Raw genomic sequence first — 22234 nt, 5'->3', positions numbered from 1 at the left:
TCATTGCTGAAAAAATTCGTCCGAATCATGACCCATTTGCACTAGTGTGAGTGTGTGTGTGAGTGTGTGTGCGCGGGCACGCGTGTGAATGCGACTTTCTGTGCTTCTGCAAGTCTACGCTTGCGTGTCTTTATGAGCTTGTGGGCTTTAAGAATTTTACAAGCGATGATTGCTGCAGGAAGTCCGGGAAAGGGCTTCTAAGCACAGTCCCAAACCACGCCTGTCCAGGATTGGACAACTCAGACACATCATCTATTTTGTGTGCTCTCTGAAGTGCCTCTCTATTTACCATGGAGAGCGCAACCTACCCTTTGCAGTGTAGCTGATTCTGAAGCATTTCATAGGTGGGTAGGATTAGCCCATGTGGGATAGTTAAGAAGTTTGATGAAATTCCATTCAGTATATAGACACAGAGACTTAAACATTAGGAAGCATTCATGCCAGGGTGTGTCATGAGTGAAACAGTAGAAGTTCCTTACCATAGTTCGATTTCAGTGTCTCTGAAAGTTAAGAAAAACAGGACAATGTAAGTGGGGTGGGAGGATAAAGAGTTCAATATTCTCTTCACGAAATGAAAAATTTTCACCTAGCATGGACATAATAGTTTGACAAGAAATTTTGCTCGAAGCCTGACTATCAACACTTGGTTTGGTTGCCCCCCTAATCCATAGGTGATGCCATCCTTCAAGTCTTCGTATGGCCTATAGAACATTTACACCTCTCCAGCCTTGTTTATAGATGGTCAGAATTTCCAAAAAGGAAATGATGTGATCAGTCATATCTGCGGTCATGTATATCTCGTACAGCATTCTAATCATTGTGTTCTATCATTTCTTTCTTTCTTGTTTGTCCTCACTCTCTCTCTCTCTTTATATAAATAAATATATATATATATATATCTGTGTCCCTGATCTTAATTTGTTTACTCACACTACTCAGGAGCTATGCGCAGGACAGTTTGTTCAATAGATCAGTGGTAGGTACCACGGCTACACCTTACGTGCCAAGCGCAGTTGCTCTAGTGCAAAGAGTTTCCTCTGCTTCTGCAGTGTAGGAAATGGGCATAGCGTTCTTCTAAGACTGCGCCTTTGCAATGTTTGAGAGCATCTGTTCGATTTCTTTGGGGGAGTGCTTCAGGAAAGGCTTCTTTGGAGCCCAAAGTTCCTCAAGTATATTTGTCCTTCGAATACGGATTGAAAAGAACGCTGATAGCAGCCTTGGGTCAGTCAATGTGTCCTTTACGGTACGACCAGACATGCGTTTGGCCTTCAGTAGAGTCTAGTTTGAGAGATGTCCTTCTGCAAGCTGTGGATGATCCTAGACCCTCCAGTAGTTCAAGTATTATCTCTTGAAGAGATATGCCCTCTCACTCAGGAAAGCCTTGAGAAAGACGGAATGTTTGTCATACATTCTTGATTTCAGCCTGAAAGCAAGCATTTGGCATGCATGCAAGAGAGGTTCGCGTGGGTAGGCAGCATGGAAACCTGGCAGTGGGCTGTCCGCCTCCTACAACTGCCTTTGGATGCTGACAGCAAAGTTGCAAGATGGCAGATGAAGACACTCTTAAAGTTTTAGTTTTAGTTTTTGCTTTCTGGATCACACCTGGCGATGCACAGGGGTCACTCCTGGCTTTGCACTTAGGAATTACTCCTAGCAGTGCTCAGAGGCCCGGAGGAGATGCTGGGAATTGAATAAGGGTAGGCCGCGTGCACGGCAAAAGCCCTAACCGCTGTTCTATCGCTTCAGGTCCAGATACTCTTAATTTGACATGAGTGACACATAGCAGGAGGAGGAGGTAGGAATGCACTTAACCTCTGATATCAATTTAAGTTGATTTCAACTGGTTAAAACGTGCAAATCCTGAAATGGCGATTATTGGTTCAAATGCAAGGGATTGCTGGGACGATGGAAAATTTAGCAAGTGACTCAAGAAATTGAAATGTACCGTTTTCTCCCGAAGCCGGCCGGCAAGGAAAGAGTACATGAATCAGCATGCTTACCGAATAAATCAAAACATTTTAAGGCCTAAACAAGATCTTCAAAGTAGAAAACTTTTTAATTTCATATGTACTGTCTTTCTCGTTCTGTCTCTGCTCTGCATTTCATTCTCTCTCTCCCTCTCTCTCCCCCATCCCTCCCTCTCTCTACCTCTCCCTCTCTCTCTCTCTCTCTCTATCTATCTCATTCTCTGCATCTCTTGGGTTCCTGTCCTTCAGAGTTCAAGGAAATTTTCGGAATGCATTCAGAACCTATAAATCACGACTCTCCAGTTTTTTTTAAATTCAGAAAGGTTAAAGAACAGGTGTGAGAATTCAGATGGCTGTCCTAAGCTCTTTGAAATCATCACAGAGATTACAGAGAACGGAATTCCATAAGGGTTTTTCAATTGCATGCATGGCACGTGAAGACAGTCTAAGTTTGATATGAGGGACGAAACTAGGAGGAGAAAGTAGGAAAAGAAGAAAGCACTAAAACCCACGCGAGCTGATTTCAACTGGTTGAAATGTGCAAATACTGAAATCGCATAGACTGGCTCAACTGCAAGAGACGACTGGGCCAATATCAATGCTATGAAGTACATTTGAAAAATGGAAATGTACCGTGTTTTTCGTCAAGCTGACCTGCAAGAAAAGAGAACGACAATGAGTATTCCTATAGAATATATCGAAATGCTTTCCAAACCGAGCCATTTCTGGACAGCAGAATACTTTCTTTTTCAGAAGTACATTCATTCTCTTTGAGTCTCCCTCAGTAAGTCTCTCTCTCATTCCATCTCTCTCTCTCATTTTCTCTTTGCTTAATGTTCAGACAGAGCACAGAAGAATCATCACTCAAGTAGCCGTAGCCTAATAATCATGACTCTGAGCGTCTCCAAACCTCAGAACATATAATGAAGAGGATGGAGTGAACAGATGTCAGCAGTTGTTACGTTGGACTGAGCACAAAGTGTATGTAAGATTACATTGCATGAAAGTTTTTGTAAGCCTTTCATCATTGCTGAAAAAATTCGTCCGAATCATGACCCATTTGCACTAGTGTGAGTGTGTGTGTGTGAGTGTGTGTGCGCGGGCACGCGTGTGAATGCGACTTTCTGTGCTTCTGCGAGTCTACGCTTGCGTGTCTTTATGAGCTTGTGGGCTTTAAGAATTTTACAAGCGATGATTGCTGCAGGAAGTCCGGGAAAGGGCTTCTAAGCACAGTCCCAAACCACGCCTGTCCAGGATTGGACAACTCAGACACATCATCTATTTTGTGTGCTCTCTGAAGTGCCTCTCTATTTACCATGGAGAGCACAACCTACCCTTTGCAGTGTAGCTGATTCTGAAGCATTTCATAGGTGGGTAGGATTAGCCCATGTGGGATAGTTAAGAAGTTTGATGAAATTCCATTCAGTATATAGACACAGAGACTTAAACATTAGGAAGCATTCATGCCAGGGTGTGTCATGAGTGAAACAGTAGAAGTTCCTTACCATAGTTCGATTTCAGTGTCTCTGAAAGTTAAGAAAAACAGGACAATGTAAGTGGGGTGGGAGGATAAAGAGTTCAATATTCTCTTCACGAAATGAAAAATTTTCACCTAGCATGGACATAATAGTTTGACAAGAAATTTTGCTCGAAGCCTGACTATCAACACTTGGTTTGGTTGCCCCCCTAATCCATAGGTGATGGCATCCTTCAAGTCTTCGTATGGGCAATAGATCATTTATACTGATCCAGCCTTGGTTATAGATGGTCAGAATTTTCAAAAAGGAAATGATGTGATCAGTCATAATGTCATATCTGCGGTCAGGATTATCTCGTAAAGCATTCTAATCATGGTGTTATATCTTTTCTTTCTTTCTTGTATGTCCTCTCTCCGCCCTGTCTCTTTCTCTGTCACATGCTTTTAATTTGTTTACTCAGACTAATGAGGAGCTGTGTGCAGGACGGTTTATTCAACAGATCACGGGTATACACCACGGCTACACATTACGTGCCCAAGCGCAGTTGCTCTTGTGCAAAGAGTTTCCTCTGCTTCTGTCTCTTCTGCATCTCTCTCTCTGTCTCTCTCTATCTCTCCTCATTTTCTCTTTGCTTAAGGTTCAGTCAGAGCACAGAAGAATCATCACTCAGGCCGCCATAGCCTATTAATCATGACTCTGAGCGTCTGCAAAACTCGGAAAGGATAGTGAAGAGGATGGAGAGAACAGATGTCAGCTGTTGATACTTTGTACTGAGCACAAAGTGTACATAGGATTGCATTTCCAGACGGTATTTGTAAGCCTTGCATCGTTGCTGAAAAAAATCGTCGGAACCATGACCACTTTAAACTAGTGTGCGTGTGTGTCTGTGTATGTGTGTGCGTGCCGCTTTGTGTGGTTGTGCGAATCCACGCTTGCATGTCATTATGAGGTTGTGGCCTTTAAGAATTTTGCAAGCAATGATTGCTGCAGGGAGTCTGGGAAAGGGTTTCTAAGCACAGTCCCAAGCCACGCCTCTCCAGGATTGGACAACTCAGACACATCACCTATTTTGTGTACTCTCTGAAGAGCCTTTTTTCTTTACCATGGAGAGCATAACCTACCCTTTTCAGTGTAGCTGATTCTAAAGCATTTCATAGGTGGGTGGGATTAGCCCATTAGGGATAGTTAGGAAGTTTGTTGAAATTCCATTCAGCATATAGACACAGAGACTTAAACATTAGGAAGCATTCTTTCCAGGGTGTGTCATGAGTGAAACAGTAGAAGTTCCTTACCATGGTTCGATTTCAGTGTCTCTGAAAGTTAAGAAAAACAGAACAATGTAACTGGGGTGGGAGGTAAAAAGTTCAATATTCTCTTCATGAAATGAAAAATTTTCACCTAGCACGGACATAATATTTTGACAAGAAATTTTGCTCGAAGGCTGACTATCAACACTTGGTTTGTTTGCCCCCCTAATCCATAGGTGTTGCCATACTTCTATTCTTCGTATGGCCAATAGAACATTTATACCTATCCAGCCTTATTATAGATGGTCAGAATTTCCAAAAAGGAAATGATGTGATCAGTCATATCTGCGGTCATGTCTATCTCGCAAAGCATTCTAATCATTGTGTTATATCATTTCTTTCTTTCTTGTTTGTCCTCTCTCTCTATATATATATATATTTATATATATGTGTCCTTGATGTTAATTTGTTTACTCACACTACTCAGGAGCTTGGGGCAAGACAGTTTGTTCAACAGATCTGTGGTATGTACCAAGGCTACACCTTATGTGCCGAAGCGCAATTGCTCTACTGCAAAGAGTTTCCTCTGCTTCTGCAGTGTTGGAAATGCGCATAGCATTCTTCAAAGACTGCGACTTTGCAATGTTTGATAGCATCTGTTCGATTTCTTTGGGGTAGTGCTTCAGGAAAGGCTTCTTTGGAGCCCATAGTTCCTCAAGTATATTGGTCCTTCGAATACGGATTGAAAAGTACGCTAATAGCAGCCTTGGGTCGGTCAATGTGTCCTTTAAGGTACGACCAGACATGCCTTTGGCCTTCAGTGGAGTCTAGTTTGAGAGCTGTCCTTCTGCAATCTGTGGATGATCCTAGACCCTCCAGTAGTTCAAGAATTATCTCTTGAAGAGATATGCCCTCTCACTCAGGAAGCCTTGAGAAAGACAGAATGTTTGTCATACATTCTTGATTTCAGCCTGAAAGCAAGCATTTGGCATGCATGCAAGAGAGGTTCGGTAGGTAGGCAGCATGGAAACCTGGCAGTGGGCTGTCTGCCTCCTACAACTGCCTTTGGATGCTGACAGCAAAGTTGCAAGATGGCAGATGAAGACACTCTTAAATTTTTAGTTTTAGTTTTTGCTTTCTGGATCACACCTGGCAATGCACAGGGGACATTCCTGGCTTTGAAATTAGGAATTACTCCTAGCAGTGCTCAGAGGCCCGGAGGAGATGCTGGGAATTGAATAAGGGTAGGCCGCATGCACGGCAAAAGCCCTACCCGCTGTTCTATCGCTTCAGGTCCAGATACTCTTAATTTGACATGAGTGACACATAGCAGGATGAGGAGGTAGGAATGCACTTGACCTCTGATATCAATTTAAGTTGATTTCAACTGGTTAAAACGTGCAAATCCTGAAATGGCGAGTATTGGTTCAAATGCAAGAGATTGCTGGGACGATGGAAAATTTAGCAAGTGACTCAAGAAATTGAAATGTACCGTTTTCTCCTTGAAGCCGGCCTGCAAGAAAAGAGTACATGAATCAGCGTGCTTACTGAATAAATCAAAACATTTTAAGGCCTAAACAAGATCTACACAGTAGAAAACTTTTAATTTCATATGTACTGTCTTTCTTGTTCTGTCTCTGCTCTGCATTTCATTCTCTCTCTCCCTCTCTCTCTCACCTCCCTCCCTCTCTCTCTCTCTCTCTCTCTCTCACTCTCTCATTCTCTGCATCTCTTGGGTTACTGTCCTTCAGGGTTCAAGGAAATTTTCGGAATGCATTCATAACCTATATATCACCACTCTCCAGTTTTTTTTAAATTCAGAAAGGTTAACGAACAGGTGTGAGAATACAGATGGCAGTCGTAAGCTCTTTGAAATCATCACAGAGATTACAGAGAACGGAATTCCATAAGGGTTTTTCAATTGCCTGCATGGCACGTGAAGACAGTCTAAGTTTGATATGAGGGAAGAAACTAGGAGGAGAAAGTAGGAAAAGACGAAAGCACTAAAACCCACGTGAGCTGATTTCAACTGGTTGAAATGTGCAAATACTGAAATCGCATAGACTGGCTCAACTGCAAGAGACGACTGGGCCGAGATCAATGCTATGAAGTACATTTGAAAAATGGAAATGTACCGTGTTTTTCTTCAAGCTGACCTGCAAGAGAAGAGAAGGACAATGAGTATTCCTATAGAATATATCGAAATGCTTTCTAAACCGAGCCATTTCTAGACAGCAGAATACTTTCTTTTACAGAAGTACATTCATTCTCTTTGTGTCTCCCTAAGTAAGTCTCTCTCTCTCATTCCATCTCTCTCTCTCTCATTTTCTCTTTGCTTAATGTTCAGTCAGAGCACAGAAGAATCATCACTCAAGTAGCCGTAGCCTAATAATCATGACTCTGAGCGTCTCCAAACCTCAGAACATATAATGAAGAGGATGGAGTGAACATGTGTCAGCAGTTGTTACGTTGGACTGAGCAAAAGTGTATGTAAGATTTCATTCCAAGAAAGATTTTGTAAGCCTTTCATCATTGCTGAAAAAATTCGTCCGAATCATACCAATTTGCACTAGTGTGAGTGTGTGTGTGCGCGCAAGCGTGTGAATGCGACTTTCTGTGCTTCTGCGAGTATACGCTTGTGTTTCTTTCTGAGGTTGTGGGCTTTAAGAATTTTACAAGCGATGATTGTTGCAGGAAGTCTGGGAAAGGGCTTCTAGCACAGTCCCAAACCACGCCTGTCCAGGATTAGACAACTCAGACACATCATCTATTTTGTCTGCTCTCTGAAGTGCCTCTCTTTTTACCATAGAGAGCACAACCTACCCTTTGCAGTGTAGCTGATTCTGAAGCATTTCATAGGTGGGTAGGATTAGCCCATGAGGGATAGTTAAGAAGTTTGATGAAATTCCATTCAGTATATAGACACAGAGACTAAAACATTAGGAAGCATTCATGCCAGGGTGTGTCATGAGTGAAACAGTAGTAGTTCCTTACCATAGTTCGATTTTAGTGTCTCTGAAAGTTAAGAAAAACAGAACAATGTAAGTGGGGTGGGAGGATAAAGAGTTCAATATTCTCTTCATGAAATGAAAAATTTTCACCTAGCACGGACATAATATTTTGACAAGAAATTTTGCTCGAAGCCTGACTATCAACACTTGGTTTGGTTGCCCCCCTAATCCATAGGTGATGGCATCCTTCAAGTCTTCGTATGGGCAATAGATCATTTATACTGATCCAGCCTTGGTTATAGATGGTCAGAATTTTCAAAAAGGAAATGATGTGATCAGTCATAATGTCATACCTGCGGTCATGATTATCTCGTAAAGCATTCTAATCATGGTGTTATATCATTTCTTTCTTTCTTGTATGTCCTCTCTCCCCCCTGTCTCTTTCTCTTCACATGATTTTAATTTGTTTACTCAGACTAATGAGGAGCTGTGTGCAGGACGGTTTATTCAACAGATCACGGGTATACACCACGGCTACACCTTAGGTGCCCAAGCGCAGTTGCTCTTGTGCAAAGAGTTTCCTCTGCTTCTGTCTCTTCTGCATCTCTCTCTATGTCTCTCTCTATCTCTCCTCATTTTCTCTTTTCTTATGGTTCAGTCAGAGCACAGAAGAATCATCACTCAGGCCGCCATAGCCTATTAATCATGACTCTGAGCGTCTCGAAAACTCGGAAAGGATAGTGAAGAGGATGGAGAGAACAGATGTCAGCTGTTGATACTTTGGACTGAGCACAAAGTGTACGTAGGATTGCATTCCCAGACGGTTTTTTTAAGCCTTGCATCGTTGCTGAAAAAAATCGTCCGGACCATGACCACTCTGCACAAGTGTGAGTGTGTTTCTGTGTATGTGTGTGAGTGCCACTTTGTGTGGTTGTGTGAGTCCACGCTTGATGTCATTATGAGGTTGAGGTCTTTAAGAATTTTGCAAGGAATGATTGCTGCGGGAAGTCTGGGAAAGGGCTTCTAAGCACAGTCCCAAGCCACGCCTGTCCAGGTTTGGACAACTCAGACACATCACCTATTTTGTGTACTCTCTGAAGAGCCTTTTTTCTTTACCATGGAGAGCATAACCTACCCTTTCCAGTGTGTCTGATTCTGAAGCATTTCATAGGTGGGTGGGATTAGCCCATGAGGGATAGTTAAGTAGTTTGATGAAATTCCATTCAGTATATAGACACAGAGACTTAAACATTAGGAAGCATTTATTCCAGTGTGTGTCAGGAGTGAAACAGTAGAAGTTCCTTACCATGGTTCGATTTCAGTATCTCTGAAAGTTAAGAAAAACAGGACAATGTAAGTGGGGTTGGGGGTTCAACAGTTCAATATTATATCCACGGAATGAAAAATTTTCACCTAGCGCGGACATAATATTTTGACAAGAAATTTTGCTAAAAGGCCGACTATCAACATTTGATTTGGTTGCCCCCCTAATCCATAGGTGATGCCATCTTTCAAGTCTTCGTATGGCCAATAGAACATTTACACTGATCCAGCCTTGGTTATAGATGGTCAGAATTTTGAAAAAGGAAATGATGTGATGAGTCATAATGTCATATCTGCGGTCATGATTATCTCGTAAAGCATTCTAATCATGGTGTTATATCATTTCTTTCTTTCTTGTATGTCCTCTCTCCCCCCTGTCTCTCTCTGTGTCCCATGATTTTAATTTGTTTACTCAGACTAATGAGGAGCTGTGTGCAGGACGGTTTATTCAACAGATCACGGGTATGCACCACGGCTACACCTTACGTGCCCAAGCACAGTTGCTCTTGTTGAAAGAGTTTCCTCTGCTTCTGTCTCTTCTGCATTTCTCTCTCTCTCTCTCTGTCTATCTTTCCTCATTTTCTCTTTGCTTAAGGTTCAGTCAGAGCACAGAAGAATCATCACTCAGGCCGCCATAGCCTATTAATCATGACTCAGAGCGTCTCGAAAACTCGGAAAGGATAGTGAAGAGGATGGAGAGAACAGATGTCAGCCGTTGATACTTTGGACTGAGCACAAAGTGTACTTAGGATTGCATTCCCAGACGGTTTTTGTAAGCCTTGCATCGTTGCTGAAAAAAATCGTCCGGACCATGACCACTCTGCACAAGTGTGAGTGTGTTTCTGTGTATGTGTGTGAGTGCCACTTTGTGTGGTTGTGTGAGTCCAGGCTTGATGTCATTATGAGGTTGAGGCCTTTAAGAATTTTGCAAGGAATGATTGCTGCGGGAAGTCTGGGAAAGGGCTTCTAAGCACAGTCCCAAGCCACGCCTGTCCAGGTTTGTACAACTCAGACACATCACCTATTTTGTGTACTCTCTGAAGAGCCTTTTTTCTTTACCATGAGAGCATAACCTACCCTTTCCAGTGTGGCTGATTCTGAAGCATTTCATAGTTGGGTGGCATTAGCCCATGAGGGATAGTTAAGAAGTTTGATGAAATTCCATTCAGTATATAGACACAGAGACTAAAGCATTAGGAAGCATTCATGCCAGGGTGTGTCATGAGTGAAACAGTAGAAGTTCCTTACCAAGGTTCGCTTTCAGTGTCTCTGAAAGTTAAGACAAACAGGACAATGTAAGTGGGGTGGGAGGTTCAACAGTTCAATATTCTCTTCACGGAATGAAAAATTTTCACCTAGCGTGGACATAATATTTTGACAAGAAATTTTGCTAAAAGGCCGACTATCAACTCTTGATTTGGTTGCCCCCCTAATCCATAGGTGATGCCATCTTTCAAGTCTTCTTATGGCCAATAGAACATTTTCACTGATCCAGCCTTCGTTATATATGATCAGAATTTTCAAAAAGGAAATGATGTGATCAGTCATAATGTCATACCTGCGGTCATGATTATCTCGTAAAGCATTCTAATCATGGTGTTATATCATTTCTTTCTTTCTTGTATGTCCTCTCTCCCCCCTGTCTCTCTCTGAGTCCCATGATTTTAATTTGTTTACTCTGACTAATGAGGAGCAGTGTGCAGGACGGTTTATTCAACAGATCACGGGTATGCACCACGGCTAGACCTTACGTGCCCAAGCGCAGTTGCTCTTGTGCAAAGAGTTTCCTCTGCTTCTGTCTCTTCTGCATCTCTCTCTCTGTCTCTCTCTATCTCTCCTCATTTTCTCTTTGCTTAAGGTTTAGTCAGAGCACAGAAGAATCATCACTCAGGCCGCCATAGCCTATTAATCAGGACTCTGAGCGTCTCAAAAACTCGGAAAGGATAGTGAAGAGGATGGAGAGAACAGATGTCAGCTGTTGATACTTTGGACTGAGCACAAAGTGTACGTAGGATTGCATTCCCAGACGGTTTTTGTAAGCATTGCATCGTTGCTGAAAAAAATCGTCGGAACCATGACCACTCTGCACTAGTGTGAGTGTGTTTCTGTGTATGTGTGTGAGTGCCACTTTGTGTGGTTGTGTGAGTCCAGGCTTGATGTCATTATGAGGTTGAGGCCTTTAAGAATTTTGAAAGGAATGATTGCTGCGGGAAGTCTGGGAAACGGCTTCTAAGCACAGTCCCAAGCCACACCTGTCGAGGTTTGGACAACTCACACACATCACCTATTTTTTGTACTCTCTGAAGAGCCTTTTTTCTTTACCATGGAGAGCATAACCTACCCTTTCCAGTGTGGCTGATTCTGAAGCATTTCATAGGTGGGTGGGATTAGCCCATGAGGGATAGTTAAGAAGTTTGATGAAATTCCATTCAGTATATATACACAGAGACTTAAACATTAGGAAGCATTTATTCCAGTGTGTGTCAGGAGTGAAACAATAGAAGTTCCTTACCATGGTTCGATTTCAGTATCTCTGAAAGTTTATAAAAACAGTACAATGTAAGTGGGGTTGGAGGTTCAACAGTTCAATATTCTCTTCACCGAATGAAAAATTTTCACCTAGCGCGGACATAATATTTTGACAAGAAATTTTGCTAAAAGGCCGACTATCAACACTTGATTTGGTTGCCCCCCTAATCCATAGGTGATGCCATTTTTCAAGTCTTCGTAAGGCCAATAGAACATTTACACTGATCCAGCCTTGGTTATAGATGGTCAGAATTTTCAAAAAGGAAATGATGTGATCAGTCATAATGTCATATCTGCGGTCATGATTATCTCGTAAAGCATTCTAATCATGGTGTTATATCATTTCTTTCTTTCTTGTATGTCCTTTCTCCCCCCTGTCTCTCTCTGTGTCCCATGATTTTAATTTGTTTACTCAGACTAATGAGGAGCTGTGTGCAGGACGGTTTATTCAACAGATCACGGGTATGCACCACGGCTACACCTTACGTGCCCAAGCGCAGTTGCTCTTGTGCAAAGAGTTTCCTTTGCTTCTGTCTCTTCTGCATCTCTCTCTGTCTCTCTCTTTCTCTCCTCATTTTCTCTTTGCTTAAGGTTCAGTCAGAGCACAGAAGAATCATCACTCAGGCCACCATAGCCTATTAATCATGACTCTGAGCGTCTCGAAAACTCGGAAAGGATAGTGAAGAGGATGGAGAGAACAGATGTCAGTTGTTGATACTTTGGACTGAGCACAAAGTGTACGTAGGATTGCATTCCCAGACGGTTTCTGTAAGCCTTGCATCGTTGCTGAAAAAAATCGTCGGAATCATGACCACTCTGCACTAGTGTGAGTGTGTTTCTGTGTATGTGTGTGAGTGCCTCTTTGTTTGGTTGTGTGAGTCCACGCTTGTTGTCATTATGAGGTTGTGGCCTTTAAGAATTTTGCAAGCAATGATTGCTGCGGGAAGTCTGGGAAAGGGCTTCTAAGCACAGTCCCAAGCCACGCCTGTCCAGGTTTGGACAACTCAGACACATCACCTATTTTGTGTACTCTCTGAAGAGCCTTTTTTCTTTACCATGGAGAGCATAACCTACCCTTTCCAGTGTGTCTGATTCTGAAGCATTTCATAGGTGGGTGGGATTAGCCCATGAGGGATAGTTAAGAAGTTTGATGAAATTCCATTCAGTATATAGACACAGAGACTTAAACATTAGGAAGCATTCATGCCAGTGTGTGTCATGAGTGAAACAGTAGAAGTTCCTTACCATGGTTCGCTTTCAGTGTCTCTGAAAGTTAAGAAAAACAGGACAATGTAAGTGGGGTGGGAGGTTCAACAGTTCAATATTCTCTTCACGGAATGAAAAATTTTCACTTAGCGTGGACATAATATTTTGACAAGAAATTTTGTAAAAGGCCTACTATCAACACTTGATTTGGTTGCCCCCCTAATCCATAGGTGATGCCATCTTTCAAGTCTTCATATGGCCAATAGAACATTTACACTGATCCAGTCTTGGTTATAGATGGTCAGAATTTTCAAAAAGGAAATGATGTGATCAGTCATAATGTCATATCTGCTGTCATGATTATCTCGTAAAGCATTCTAATCATGGTGTTATATCATTTCTTTCTTTCTTGTATGTCCTCTCTCCCCCTGTCTCTCTCTGTGTCCCATGATTTTAATTTCTTTACTCAGACTAATGAGGAGCTGTGTGCAGGACGGTTTATTCAACAGATCACGGGTATGCACCACGGCTACACCTTACGTGCCCAAGCGCAGTTGCTCTTGTACAAAGAGTTTCCTCTGCTTCTGTCGCTTCTGCGTCTCTCTCTCTGTCTCTCTCTATCTCTCCTCATTTTCTCTTTGCTTAAGGTTCAGTCAGAGCACAGAAGAATCATCACTCAGGCCGCCATAGCCTGTTAATCATGACTCTGAGCGTCTCGAAAACTCGGAAAGGATAGTGAAGAGGATGGAGAGAACAGATGTCAGCTGTTGATACTTTGGACTGAGCACAAAGTGTACTTAGGATTGCATTCCCAGACGGTTTTTGTAAGCCTTGCATCGTTGCTGAAAAAAATCGTCGGTACCATGACCACTCTGCACAAGGGTGAGTGTGTTTCTGTGTATGTGTGTGAGTGCCACTTTGTGTGGTTGTGTGAGTCCAGGCTTGATGTCATTATGAGGTTGAGGCCTTTAAGAATTTTGCAAGGAATGATTGCTGCGGGAAGTCTGGGAAAGGGCTTCTAAGCACAGTCCCAAGCCTCGCCTGTCCAGGTTTGGACAACTCAGACACATCACCTATTTTGTGTACTCTCTGAAGAGCCTTTTTTCTTTACCATGAGAGCATAACCTACCCTTTCCAGTGTGGCTGATTCTGAAGCATTTCATAGTTGGGTGGCATTAGCCCATGAGGGATAGTTAAGAAGTTTGATGAAATTCCATTCAGTATATAGACACAGAGACTAAAACATTAGGAAGCATTCATTCCAGGGTGTGTCATGAGTGAAACAGTAGAAGTTCCTTACCAAGGTTCGCTTTCAGTGTCTCTGAAAGTTAAGACAAACAGGACAATGTAAGTGGGGTGGGAGGTTCAACAGTTCAATATTCTCTTCACGGAATGAAAAATTTTCACCTAGCGTGGACATAATATTTTGACAAGAAATTTTGCTAAAAGGCCGACTATCAACACTTGATTTGGTTGCCCCCCTAATCCATAGGTGATGCCATCTTTCAAGTCTTCTTATGGCCAATAGAACATTTTCACTGATCCAGCCTTCGTTATATATGATCAGAATTTTCAAAAAGGAAATGATGTGATCAGTCATAATGTCATATCTGCTGTCATGATTATCTCGTAAAGCATTCTAATCATGGTGTTATATCATTTCTTTCTTTCTTGTATGTCCTCTCTCCCCCCTGTCTCTCTCTGAGTCCCATGATTTTAATTTGTTTACTCTGACTAATGAGGAGCTGTGTGCAGGACGGTTTATTCAACAGATCACGGGTATGCACCACGGCTAGACCTTACGTGCCCAAGCGCAGTTGCTCTTGTGCAAAGAGTTTCCTCTGCTTCTGTCTCATCTGCATCTCTCTCTCTGTCTCTCTCTATCTCTCCTCATTTTCTCTTTGCTTAAGGTTCAGTCAGAGCACAGAAGAATCATCACTCAGGCCGCCATAGCCTATTAATCATGACTCTGAGCGTCTCAAAAACTCGGAAAGGATAGTGAAGAGGATGGAGAGAACAGATGTTAGCTGTTGATACTTTGGACTGAGCACAAAGTGTACGTAGGATTGCATTCCCAGACGGTTTTTGTAAGCATTGCATCGTTGCTGAAAAAAATCGTCGGAACCATGACCACTCTGCACTAGTGTGAGTGTGTTTCTGTGTATGTGTGTGAGTGCCACTTTGTGTGGTTGTGTGAGTCCAGGCTTGATGTCATTATGAGGTTGAGGCCTTTAAGAATTTTGCAAGGAATGATTGCTGCGGGAAGTCTGGGAAACGGCTTCTAAGCACAGTCCCAAGCCACACCTGTCGAGGTTTGGACAACTCACACACATCACCTATTTTTTGTACTCTCTGAAGAGCCTTTTTTCTTTACCATGGAGAGCATAACCTACCCTTTCCAGTGTGGCTGATTCTGAAGCATTTCATAGGTGGGTGGGATTAGCCCATGAGGGATAGTTAAGAAGTTTGATGAAATTCCATTCAGTATATATACACAGAGACTTAAACATTAGGAAGCATTTATTCCAGTGTGTGTCAGGAGTGAAACAATAGAAGTTCCTTACCATGGTTCGATTTCAGTATCTCTGAAAGTTAATAAAAACAGGACAATGTAAGTGGGGTTGGAGGTTCAACAGTTCAATATTCTCTTCAACGAATGAAAAATTTTCACCTAGCGCGGACATAATATTTTGACAAGAAATTTTGCTAAAAGGCCGACTATCAACACTTGATTTGGTTGCCCACCTAATCCATAGGTGATGCCATTTTTCAAGTCTTCGTAAGGCCAATAGAACATTTACACTGATCCAGCCTTGGTTATAGATGGTCAGAATTTTCAAAAAGGAAATGATGTGATCAGTCATAATGTCATATCTGCGGTCATGATTATCTCGTAAAGCATTCTAATCATGGTGTTATATCATTTCTTTCTTTCTTGTATGTCCTCTCTCCCCCCTGTCTCTCTCTGTGTCCCATGATTTTAATTTGTTTACTCAGACTAATGAGGAGCTGTGTGCAGGACGGTTTATTCAACAGATCACGGGTATGCACCACGGCTACACCTTACGTGCCCAAGCGCAGTTGCTCTTGTGCAAAGAGTTTCCTTTGCTTCTGTCTCTTCTGCATCTCTCTCTGTCTCTCTCTTTCTCTCCTCATTTTCTCTTTGCTTAAGGTTCAGTCAGAGCACAGAAGAATCATCACTCAGGCCGCCATAGCCTATTAATCATGACTCTGAGCGTCTCGAAAACTCGGAAAGGATAGTGAAGAGGATGGAGAGAACAGATGTCAGTTGTTGATACTTTGGACTGAGCACAAAGTGTACGTAGGATTGCATTCCCAGACGGTTTCTGTAAGCCTTGCATCGTTGCTGAAAAAAATCGTCGGAATCATGACCACTCTGCACTAGTGTGAGTGTGTTTCTGTGTATGTGTGTGAGTGCCTCTTTGTTTGGTTGTGTGAGTCCACGCTGTTGTCATTATGAGGTTGTGGCCTTTAAGAATTTTGCAAGCAATGATTGCTGCGGGAAGTCTGGGAAAGGGCTTCTAAGCACAGTCCCAAGCCACACCTGTCCAGGTGTGGACAACTCAGACACATCACCTATTTTGTGTACTCTCTGAAGAGCCTTTTTTCTTTACCATGGAGAGCATAACCTACCCTTTCCAGTGTGTCTGATTCTGAAGCATTTCATAGGTGGGTGGGATTAGCCCATGAGGGATAGTTAAGAAGTTTGATGAAATTCCATTCAGTATATAGACACAGAGACTTAAACATTAGGAAGCATTCATGCCAGTGTGTGTCATGAGTGAAACAGTAGAAGTTCCTTACCATGGTTCGCTTTCAGTGTCTCTGAAAGTTAAGAAAAACAGGACAATGTAAGTGGGGTGGGAGGTTCAACAGTTCAATATTCTCTTCACGGAATGAAAAATTTTCACTTAGCGTGGACATAATATTTTGACAAGAAATTTTGTAAAAGGCCTACTATCAACACTTGATTTGGTTGCCCCCCTAATCCATAGGTGATGCCATCTTTCAAGTCTTCATATGGCCAATAGAACATTTACACTGATCCAGTCTTGGTTATAGATGGTCAGAATTTTCAAAAAGGAAATGATGTGATCAGTCATAATGTCATATCTGCTGTCATGATTATCTCGTAAAGCATTCTAATCATGGTGTTATATCATTTCTTTCTTTCTTGTATGTCCTCTCTCCCCCTGTCTCTCTCTGTGTCCCATGATTTTAATTTTTTACTCAGACTAATGAGGAGCTGTGTGCAGGACGGTTTATTCAACAGATCACGGGTATGCACCACGGCTACACCTTACGTGCCCAAGCGCAGTTGCTCTTGTACAAAGAGTTTCCTCTGCTTCTGTCGCTTCTGCGTCTCTCTCTCTGTCTCTCTCTATCTCTCCTCATTTTCTCTTTGCTTAAGGTTCAGTCAGAGCACAGAAGAATCATCACTCAGGCCGCCATAGCCTATTAATCATGACTCTGAGCGTCTCGAAAACTCGGAAAGGATAGTGAAGAGGATGGAGAGAACAGATGTCAGCTGTTGATACTTTGGACTGAGCACAAAGTGTACGTAGGATTGCATTCCCAGACGGTTTTTGTAAGCATTGCATCGTTGCTGAAAAAAATCGTCGGAACCATGACCAGTCTGCACTAGTGTGAGTGTGTTTCTGTGTATGTGTGTGAGTGCCACTTTGTGTGGTTGTGTGAGTCCAGGCTTGATGTCATTATGAGGTTGAGGCCTTTAAGGATTTTGCAAGGAATGATTGCTGCGGGAAGTCTGGGAAACGGCTTCTAAGCACAGTCCCAAGCCACGCCTGTCGAGGTTTGGACAACTCACACACATCACCTATTTTTTGTACTCTCTGAAGAGCCTTTTTTCTTTACCATGGAGAGCATAACCTACCCTTTCCAGTGTGGCTGATTCTGAAGCATTTCATAGGTGGGTGGGATTAGCCCATGAGGGATAGTTAAGAAGTTTGATGAAATTCCATTCTGTATATAGACACAGAAACTTAAACAATAGGAAGCATTCATGCCAGTGTGTGTCATGAGTGAAACAGTAGAAGTACCTTACCATGGTTCGCTTTCAGTGTCTCTGAAAGTTAAGAAAAACAGGACAATGTAAGTGGGGTGGGAGGTTCAACAGTTCAATATTCTCTTCACGGAATGAAAAATTTTCACTTAGCGCGGACATAATATTTTGACAAGAAATTTTGTAAAAGGCCGACTATCAACACTTGATTTGGTTGCCCCCCTAATCCATAGGTGATGCCATCTTTCAAGTCTTCGTAAGGCCAATAGAATATTTACACTGATCCAGTCTTGGTTATAGATGGTCCGATTTTTCAAAAAGGAAATGATATGATCAGTCATAATGTCATATCTGCGGTCATGATTATCTCGTAAAGCATTCTAATCATGGTGTTATATCATTTCTTTCTTTCATGTATGTTCTCTCTCCCCCCTGTCTCTCTCTGTGTCCCATGATTTTAATTTGTTTACTCAGACTAATGAGGAGCTGTGTGCAGGACGGTTTATTCAACAGATCACGGGTATGCACCACGACTACACCTTACGTGCCCAAGCGCAGTTGCTCTTGTGCAAAGAGTTTCCTCTGCTTCTGTCTCTTCTGCATCTCTCTCTCTGTCTCTCTCTATCTCTCCTCATTTTCTCTTTGCTTAAGGTTCAGTCAGAGCACAGAAGAATCATCACTCAGGCCGCCATAGCCTATTAATCATGACTCTGAGCGTCTCGAAAACTCGGAAAGGATAGTGAAGAGGATGGAGAGAACAGATGTCAGCCGTTGATACTTTGGACTGAGCACAAAGTGTACTTAGGATTGCATTCCCAGACCGTTTTTGTAAGCCTTGCATCGTTGCTGAAAAAAATCGTCGGAACCATGACCACTCTGCACTAGTGTGAGTGTGTTTCTGTGTATGTGTGTGAGTGCCACTTTGTGTGGTTGTGTGAGTCCACGCTTGATGTCATTATGAGGTTTAGGCCTTTAAGAATTTTGCAAGCAATGATTGCTGCAGGATGTCTGGGAAAGGGCTTCTAAGCACAGTCCCAAGCCACGCCTGTCCAGGTTTGTACAACTCAGACACATAACCTATTTTGTGTACTCTCTGAAGAGCCTTTTTTCTTTACCATGAGAGCATAACCTACCCTTTCCAGTGTGTCTGATTCTGAAGCATTTCATAGGTGGGTGGGATTAGCCCATGAGGGATAGTTAAGAAGTTTGATGAAATTCCATTCAGTATATAGACACAGAGACTTAAACATTAGGAAGCATTCATTCCAGTGTGTGTCATGAGTGAAACAGTAGAAGTTCCTTACCATGGTTCGATTGCAGTGTCTCTGAAAGTTAAGAAAAACAGGACAATGTAAGTGGGGTGGGAGGTTCAACAGTTCAATATTCTCTTCACGGAATGAAAAATTTTCACCTAGCGCGGACATAATATTTTGACAAGAAATTTTGCTAAAAGGCCGACTATCAACACTTGATTTGGTTGCCCCCCTAATCCAAAGGTGATGCCATGTTTCAAGTCTTCGTATGGCCAATAGAACATTTACACTGATCCAGCCTTGGTTATAGATGGTCAGAATTTTCAAAAAGGAAATGATGTGATGAGTCATAATGTCATATCTGTGGTCACGATTGTCTCGTAAAGCATTCTAATCATGGTGTAATATCATTTCTTTCTTTCTTGTATGTCCTCTCTCCCCCCTGTCTCTCTCTGTGTCCCATGATTTTAATTTGTTTACTCAGACTAATGAGGAGCTGAGTGCAGGACGGTTTATTCAACAGATCACGGGTATGCACCACGGCTACACCTTACGTGCCCAAGCGCAGTTGCTCTGTGCAAAGAGTTTCCTCTGCTTCTTTCGCTTCTGCATCTCTCTCTCTGTCTCTCTCTATCTCTCCTCATTTTCTCTTTGCTTAAGGTTCAGTCAGAGCACAGAAGAATCATCACTCAGGCCGCCATAGCCTATTAATCATGACTCTGAGCGTCTCGAAAACTCGCAAAGGATAGTGAAGAGGATTGAGAGAACAGATGTCAGCTGTTGATACTTTGGACTGAGCACAAAATGTACGTAGGATTGCATTCTCAGACGGTTTTTGTAAGCCTTGCATCGTTGCTGAAAAAAATCGTCGGAACCATGACCACTTTGCATTAGTGTGAGTGTGTGTCTGTGTATGTGTGTGAGTGCCGCTCTGTGTGGTTGTGGGAGTCCACACTTGCATGTCATTATGAGGTTGTGGCCTTTAAGAATTTTGCAAGCAATGATTGCTGCGGGAGTCTGGGAAAGGACTTCTAAGCACAGTCCCAAGCCACAACTATCCAGGATTTGACAACTCAGACACATCATCTATTTTGTGTACTCTGTGAAGTGCCTTTTTTCTTTACCATGGAGAGCATAACCTACCCTTTCCAGTGTGGCTGATTCTAAAGCATTTCATAGGTGGGTGGGATTAGCCCATGAGGGATAGTTAAGAAGTTTGATGAAATTCCATTCAGTATGTAGACACAGAGACTTAAACATTAGGAAGCATTCATGCTAGGGTTTGTCATGAGTGAAACAGTAGAAGTTCCTTACCATAGTTCGATTTCAGAGTCTCTGAAAGTTAAGAAAAACAGGACAATGTAAGTGGGGTGGGAGGTTCAACAGTTCAATATTCTCTTCACGGAATGAAAAATTTTCAACTAGCACGGACATAATATTTTGACAAGAAATTTTGCTCCAAGGCTGACTTGGTTTGTTTGCCCCCCTATCCATAGGTGATGCCATCCTTCAAGTCTTCCTATGTCCTATAGAACATTTACACGTATCTAGCCTTGGTTATAGATGGTCAGAATTTCCAAAAAGCAAATGATGTGATCAGTCATATCTGCGGTCATGTCTATCTCGTACAGCATTCTAATCATTGTGTTATATCATTTCTTTCTTTCTTGTTTGTCCTCTCTCTCTCTCTCTATATATATATATATATATATATATATATATACATATATATATATATATATATATCTGTGTCCCTGATCTAAATTTGTTTACTCACACTACTCAGGAGCTATGCGCAGGACAGTTTGTTCAACAGATCAGTGGTATGTACCATGGCTACACCTTACGTGCCAAGCGCAGTTGCTCTAGTGCAAAGAGTTTCCTCTGCTTCTGCAGTGTAGGAAATGGGCATAGCGTTCTTCTAAGACTGCGCCTTTGCAATGTTTGAGAGCATCTGTTCGATTTCTTTGGGGGAGTGCTTCAGGAAAGGCTTCTTTGGAGCCCAAAGTTCCTCAAGTATATTTGTCCTTCGAATACGGATTGAAAAGAACGCTGATAGCAGTCTTGGGTCGGTCAATGTTTCTTTTAAGGTACGACCAGACATGCCTTTGGACTTCAGTGGACTCTAGTTTGAGAGATGTCTCTCTGCAAGCTGTGGATGATCCTAGACCCTCCAGTAGTTCAAGTATTATCTCTTGAAGAGATATGCCCTCTCACTCAGGAAAGCCTTGAGAATGACGGAATGTTTGTCATACATTCTTAATTTCAGTCTGAAAGCAAGCATTTGGCATGCATGCAAGAGAGGATCGCGTAGGTAGGCAGCATGGAAACCCGGCAGTGGGCTGTCTGCCTACTACAACTGCCTTTGGATGCTGACAGCAAAGTGGCAAGATGGCAGATGAAGACACTCTTAAAGTTTTAGTTTTAGTTTTTGCTTTCTGGATCACACCTGGCGATGCACAGGGGTCACTCCTGGCTTTGCACTTAGGAATTACTCCTAGCAGTGCTCAGAGGCCCGGAGGAGATGCTGGGAATTGAATAAGGGTAGGCCAGGTGCACGGCAATAGCCCTACCCGCTGTTCTATTGCTTCAGGTCCAGATACTCTTAATTTGACATGAGTGACACATAGCAGGAGGAGGAGGTAGAAATGCACTTAACCTCTGATATCAATTTAAGTTGATTTCAACTGGTTAAAACGTGCAAATCCTGAAATGGCGATTATTGGTTCAAATGCAAGGGATTGCTGGGACGATGGAATGTTTAGCAAGTGACTCAAGAAATTGAAATGTACCGTTTTCTCCTTGAAGCCGGCCTGCAAGGAAAGAGTACATGAATCAGCGTGCTTACTGAATAAATCAAAACATTTTAAGGCCTAAACAAGATCTACACAGTAGAAAACTTTTAATTTCATATGTACTGTCTTTCTCGTTCTGTCTCTGCTCTGCATTTCATTCTCTCTCTCCCTCTCTCTCCCCCCTCCCTCTCTCTCTCTCTCTCTCTCTCTCTCTCTCTCTCTCTCTCATTCTCTGCATCTCTTGGGTTACTGTCTTTCAGAGTTCAAGGAAATTTTTGGAATGCATTCATAACCTATAAGTCACGACTCTCCAGTTTTTTTTTAAATTCAGAAAGGTTAACGAACAGGTGTGAGAATTCAGATGGCAGTCGTAAGCTCTTTGAAATGATAACAGAGCTTACAGAGAACGGAATTCCATAAGGGTTTTTCAATTGCCTGCAT

Source organism: Sorex araneus, chromosome 2 (genome assembly GCF_027595985.1).
Source record: "Sorex araneus isolate mSorAra2 chromosome 2, mSorAra2.pri, whole genome shotgun sequence".
In the NCBI taxonomy this organism is placed as follows: Eukaryota; Metazoa; Chordata; class Mammalia; order Eulipotyphla; family Soricidae; genus Sorex; species Sorex araneus.
The sequence above is the reverse complement of the archived record's forward strand: the minus strand, read 5'-3'. Positions refer to the sequence as shown.